Source organism: Ascaphus truei, chromosome 6, assembly GCF_040206685.1.
Source record: "Ascaphus truei isolate aAscTru1 chromosome 6, aAscTru1.hap1, whole genome shotgun sequence".
Lineage (NCBI taxonomy): Eukaryota > Metazoa > Chordata > Amphibia > Anura > Ascaphidae > Ascaphus > Ascaphus truei.
The window spans coordinates 54534352-54541276 of NC_134488.1; positions in this window are offsets into that span (position 1 = coordinate 54534352).

The window sequence follows — 6925 nt, forward strand, 5'->3', positions numbered from 1 at the left end:
GTTAGTGAGGAGCAGGTAGGTAGCTTGGTTGCTGTTAGTGAAGCACAGGTAGGTAGCTGGGTAACAGAAGGGGAAGCAGGGGCAATAGGGAGAGGCAGGTCATTTCTGAGCTGACCCATCCCAATAGATTTGCCATATTGAGTGAAGATATAGGGAGTGTCAGGGCAGAAATGGCAAGGCTGGGGGAGACTGATTCCTCTAGCAGCCAGGGGAATAGTTCCTCCGACACAGAGGAAACTCAGGATGCTCAGATACCAAGAAAGATTGTGGTGGTAGGGGACTCCATTATTAGGAAGGTAAATAGGGCAATCTGTTGCCATGACCGCATGAACTGAACAGTTTGTTGTCTCCCGGGTACTCGGGTTCGGCACATTGCGGATCGGTTAGAAAGATTGTGGTGGGGGGAGGGGGCTGGGATTGACCCAGCGGTCTTGGTGCATGTTGGCACCAATGACAAAGTTAGTGAAAGATGGAGGGTCCTAAAAAATTATTTCAGGGATCTAGGCCAAAAGCTTAAGGCAAGGACCGCCAAGGTAGTATTTTCTGAAATACTATCAGTGCCATGCGCAACCGCAGGGAGACAGTCAGAGATTAGGGAGGTTAATGCATGGCTAAGAAAATTGTGTAGGAAGGAGGGTTTGGGGGTTTTAAAGCACTGGACTCCTTTCTGAGAGGTGCCATCTATATTCTAGGGACGGATTGCACCTCAATGAAGAGTTATCTTCTGTGCTAGGGGGGATAATGTTAAAAAGGTTGGAGGAGAGTTTAAACTAGGATGGAGAGAGGAGGTAAATGAAACAGATAACAAACTAAATACAATAGAAGAGGAAACAAGGGGTTTTGGAGGTAGAATATGGGCAAGTGGAGTTTGACAAGCAGTGAGACACCAATAGTACATAGAGATAATAATAGAAAACTTCTAAAGACTAAACAAAGTTGGCGCAGTAAGGAAGGAGCAGATAAGATAAAAGTACAGACTGAAAAAAAACTGAAATGCATGCTTGCTAATGCAAGAAACCTGACAGATAAAATGGGGGAGCTTGAATTAATAGCTGCAAGTGAGCAGTACGATATCATAGGCATTACTGAAACATGGTGGGGTGAAACTCATGACTGGGCAGTTAATTTAGAGGGTTATTCCCTTTTTCGGAAGGATCGAGCAAATAGAAGAGCAGGTGGAGTATGTTTATATGTTAAACTGGATCTAAAGCCTATAATAAGGGAAGATGTTTATGAAGGGAATGATGAAAATGTAGAGACCTTGTGGATAGAAATTAGCAGTGGAGGTAAAAGTATAAAGAACATGTTTGTAGGGATATGCTATAAACCACCAAATATCTGTGAGATTGAGGAAGCTAAAATACATTTGCAAATGGAAAAGGCATCAAAACTAGGTCATATTTGCATAATGGGTGATCTTAATTATCCAGACATAGACTGGGGCAATGAGATTAGTATTACAACAAAAGGAAACAGGATTTTGGGGCAATTAAAGACAATTATATGGCCCAAATTATTGAGGAACCAACCAGGAGAGGGACAATACTGGATTTGGTAATATCAAACAATGTAGAAGTAATAACCAATATTCAAGTCCTGAAAAATTTGGGTAACAGTGATCATAACATGGTCTCATTTGAAATAAATGATCAAAAAACAGATTACTTGGGTTCAACAAAGACCTTAAACTTTAGATAAGCAGATTTTAATAAACTGAGGGCTAATCTACAAGTAATACATTGGGATGATGTTTTTGCAGGGAAAAATGTAGAAGATAAATGGGCAGTCTTTAAAACATTGTTAGAAAAGCACACTTATCAGTTTATACCATTGGGTAATAAGTATAAAAGAAATAAGTCAATACCAATGTGGCTAAATAAACAGGTAGGGGAGGAAATGGACAAGAAGAGGAAGGCGTTTAGATTATTTAAGTCAGAACGGACGGAGGCATCGTATCAGAATTATAAGGAATGTAACAAAAATTGCAAAAGGGCAATCAAATTAGCAAAAATGGATAATGAATAAAGGATTGCAATAGAAAGTAAGATCAACCCTAAAAAGTTATTTAAGCACCTTAATAACAAAACAATTTGAAAAGAAAATATAGAACTCTTCAGTGTGAGATGGGCAGGCAGATTATTGGAGATAACGAAAAAGCAGAGGTATTAAACAAATTCTTTGCCTCTGTGTTTATAAGGGAAGAATCAATTTCAATAGTAGTGCCACAGGAGGAAGCCACAACCTCCATATTAATGAACAATTGGTTAACTGAGGAAGAAGTTCATAAGCGGCTTGAACAAATTAAAGTATATAAGGCACCTGGTCCCGATGGTATACATCCAAGAGTTCTCAAGGAGTTAAGTTCAGTAATAGCCATACCATTATATTTAATATTCAAAGACTCAATTTCCTAGGCTTAGTACCACAAGATTGTCGTAAAGCAGATGTGGCGCCTATATTAAAAAACGGAGCTAGATCACAACCAGGGAATTACAGACCTGTAAGCCTGACTTCAATAGTGGGGAAACTACTTGAAGGTTTAATACGGGATAATATTCAGGAATACCTAATGGAAAACAAAATCATTAGTAATAGTCAGCCTGGATTTATGAAGGATAAAATATGCCAAACTAACCTAATTTGTTTCTTTGAGGAGGTAAGAAGGAATTTAGACCAGGGTAATGCAGTTGATGTGGTCTTAAAAAGATTTTGATACGGTTCCACACAAGAGGTTGGTGTCACACAAGAGGTTGGTTCCACACAAGAGGTTGGTGTACAAAAGAAAGCAAATTGAACTCCGTAATAATGTATGCACCTAGATTGAACATTGGTTGAAGGATAGAAAACAGAGGGTTGTCATAAATGGAAATTTTTCAGGTTGGGGTAAAGTCGTGAGTAGAGTACCTCAGGGATCGGTTACTGGGACCCTTGCTTTTTAACTTGTTTATTAATGACCTTGAGGTTGGCCTCGAGAGCAATGTCTCCATCTTTGCTGATGATACTAAATTTTGTAAGGTAGAAGAATCAGAGCAGGATGTAATTTCTCTCCAGAAGTACTTGGAGAAACTGGAAACGTGGGCAGGTAAATGGCAGATGAGGTTTAATACAGATAAATGTAAGGTTATGCATTTGGAATGCAAGAATAAACGGGCGACTTACACATTAAATGGGGATAAATAGGGGGAATCCTTGATGGAGAATGATTTAGGAATGCTTGTAGACAACAGGCTTAGCAATAGTGCCCAAAGTCATGCAGTAGCTGCAAAGGGAAACAAGATCTTATCTTGCATTAAACGGGCAATGGATGGAAGGGAATTAAACATAATTATGCCCCTTGACAAAGCATTAGTAAGACCACACCTTGAGTATGGAGTACAATTTTGGGCGCCACTCCTTAGAAAAGACATTCTGGAACTAGAGAGAGTGCAGAGAAGAGACACCAAATTAATAAAGGGGATGGACAATCTATCTTATGAGGAGAGGCTAGCTCAATTAGATTTATTTACATTAGAAAAGAGGCGTCTAAGAGGTTATATGATAACTATATACAAATATATTCGGGGACAGTACACGGAGCTTTCAAATGAACTATTCATCCCAAGGGCAGTACAAATGACTCGGGCATCCCTTTAGGTTGGAGGAAAGGAGATTTCACCAGCAACAAAGGAAAGAGTTCTTTACAGTAAGGGCAGTTAAAATGTGGAATTCATTACCCATGGAGACTGTGATGGCAGATGCAATAAATTTGTTAAAAAAAAGGTTGGACATCTTTGTAGAAAGGAAAGGTATACAAGGATATACCAAATAAGTAAACATGGGAAGAATGTTGAACCAGGGATTAATCCGATTGCCAATTCTTGGAGTCAGGAAGGAATGTATTTTTCCCCTTAATAGGGTTTTTTGTTTGCCTTCCTCTGGATCAATAAGTAAGTATAGATATAGGATAAAGTATCTGTTGTCTAAATTTTGCATAAGTTGAACTTGATGGACGTATGTCTTTTTTCAACCTTATCTACTATGTAACTATGTAACTACTAACCTTATAAAGAATGATATCCCCACTAACTGAACTGCCAACTATGTCAACCTGTTAACCCAGCATCCGTACCAGATCCAAATCTTCCCATTAGGCAGCTACATAAGCTACCAATGCACCTGATACAACAGATGCCCCATGCCCACACAAAATCCATTAAAGGTCTGCCACTAGGTCCCACAATGCTTGGGGCATTACTTTCCATGCTGATACACCTCTGGGGCAAACTTATGGAACTACAGCAATTGCATACAAGACAATGAGTAATTGAATCGGTTTGAAACCCCCGGAACATACCTTGCCCTGATACAAATGTTCTTACCCAAGCATCTAAATCCAGCGCTATAACTGTGCCCCCAAACCAATCACCACCTCTTCCACCCCTGAGGTGTTGGTCCAAAAATATAACTTCCTGATTATCAAAAAAATCTAAATAACCCCCGAACCCTGTCGGTAAGAATCTGAAGCTCCCTGTTAGAAACAGTGAAACCCCTTAATAGAGTTCGACCATAATAGGACCATAGAGAACTCCAAATGCCTAGATCTTTACAGATGCCAGGCTCCACACAAATGAAAGGATGGCTGTGCTTATCCTCACCACAGTTTGTCACTGAGGCTACCTAAGCCCTCTCAATCTATGATGCCATCTTAACGAGAGCGAAACACGTGGTACATCAAGCAATCTGATTGGTAATGCTTCCCTAGCTACTAAGGCAGTCAAGGGGGGTAGGTAGTATAATTTTTTTGTCTTTAAACCCCTTTAATATCTGTGGTATACTTTGATATCCACAGGCATCAATGGTGTTAATTTATTTATATCATATGGCTCTGGAATAATTGATATTACAGAACACTATGGTAGAAATATTAGCAATGCGATCGTGATGTAGGAATGAATGCGTTATTAACAGTCGCATTAATTTTTGCATTGCATCAAGCAAACACATTTTGCCCCTGATAAGTTATTACTGGAATCTTGATGACTTAGATCATAAAATCATAGTAATAAGAAGTGATCATTTTTTTCTGCCTGGTTTATTAACATTTATTAACTCGGTTTTAACAGAGTTTGATGATTCCCAGGCTTAATGTCATGTTAAGCCTTATCACATACTTTCTAAAGGCCAATAACATATTTTGTCATGTTTTCTCCTGTAAATAGCATTGCGTTAATAACAGCCACTAGTGGGTTTTGAATTTGATGCAAAAGAGACTTTTGCGCTAACGAGACAGAAAAATACATTATTTTAGTAAAGTTCTGTAACAGGGACATATTCCTGTTTAAATAAAGCAGCCTTCGAGCTCTGAGAATCCAGCAGAGAGATAGTTGAATTAACTAGTCTCCACCTAGACTAATGAGAGCTCTGTAAAAAACCTCATTTGAGACACAGGAGAGATTTCCTTAGCTCACATTTGGGCTGACAGAAGGAGAGCAGAGAAGCCTGCTCACTGTCAGGAATCGGCATCCTCCGCGCTCCCCACACAGAGCACCCTCTCCCCTCAGGGAGTCCCTGGACACACAAAACAATCCTGCCTTACCAACCTCTGCGGCTCCCCGCCCCTGCCGCCGTCGCGGGATCACTCCCCTCAGTGATTCCTCTGCTCAGCGCCAGGCACGCCCATGCCCTCCCACGCGCACACCTGCACCATCCACTGGCTCGGTCCACGCGCGTACACGCATTACGGAGCGCGCTCATTCTGCACACTTTTCCCGTCCCCCGGACCTCAGGCTCCGCCCCCGCACACCACACGAGCATACTCAGGTTACCAACAAGACTCACCTGGCCTGTTATGCCTGCACCAATCTGCAGTGTCTCCCCGTAGCTCTTCCTGTCCTGCCTCCGTTCCTAATTGGACCTTCCTGCTTTATCGAGCTCCTCTCTGCTCTCAGTCTTTGCTCGACATACTCTCTGTATGGAAGTACTTCTGGATTCTCTCAGTGTTTTCACAGGTTCTGACGCGGCTTGTACGACTACCCCCTCTGGCTCTCGATCTCGGCAATCCTTGGACAACGCTCACTCTGGTAACCCCTTGAACACGGCTTGGACTACGACCTATCTCCGCTCTCCACTCCTGGACCTCGGCAAGGCATTCTTCACTCTATCTCTACAACCGGTACCGGCAAGTATTGTCTACCTTACTACACCTGGCCTGGCAACACTTTATACCACACTCCGGACACGCTCCCTTTGCTGCGGGTGCGTGTATTACCACTTCCCCCTTCAGCTCAATGGGACGGGTCTGGTCTGCGGGCAGCACAGGCGTAACACACACAGACACTGTCTTGAGCTCAAAGGCTGTGCTGAGATCAAGACACCCAGACACCTAGAGACCTATATTTCCTGGACACAGAGGACCAGGAACCTGCAGAGACTGACGTAGAGGGCAACCTGCTTAAGGTACTTCCTGGGACTTTGGGGTGATAGGATGGTAATGGGAATATCCCTCCAGTCCTGCAGATAGGGTCTGGGGAAGTAAGTTAGCCCTTACAAAGGGATAGGGGTTTGTTATTTTGTTGTTTTTGTATGTTTTGCCTAAAGGTGCAGGCTCAATAAAGCCAAGATATAATTTCACCCAAATCGGTCTCCATTATATGTTCCTCTGCACATCTCTTATAAGTACCCATTGACTTATATACCTCACAAAACACTCATCTATACAACATATGAGATACCTGGGGAATATGCGCTCTCCCTCTTTCTCCTTCCTGGAAAATTTCTTATTTCAGGATCTGGATGGGAGAAAGGCTAAGACTCACTTAGCATCGCATTATATTCAATAGCATCGCATTATATACTATATAAATACCAAAACAAAAATAACTCAGTTCTGATAGCACTCGTTAACCTAATTGTGTATATTATTAAATTTAAATTATATTCTTTATTG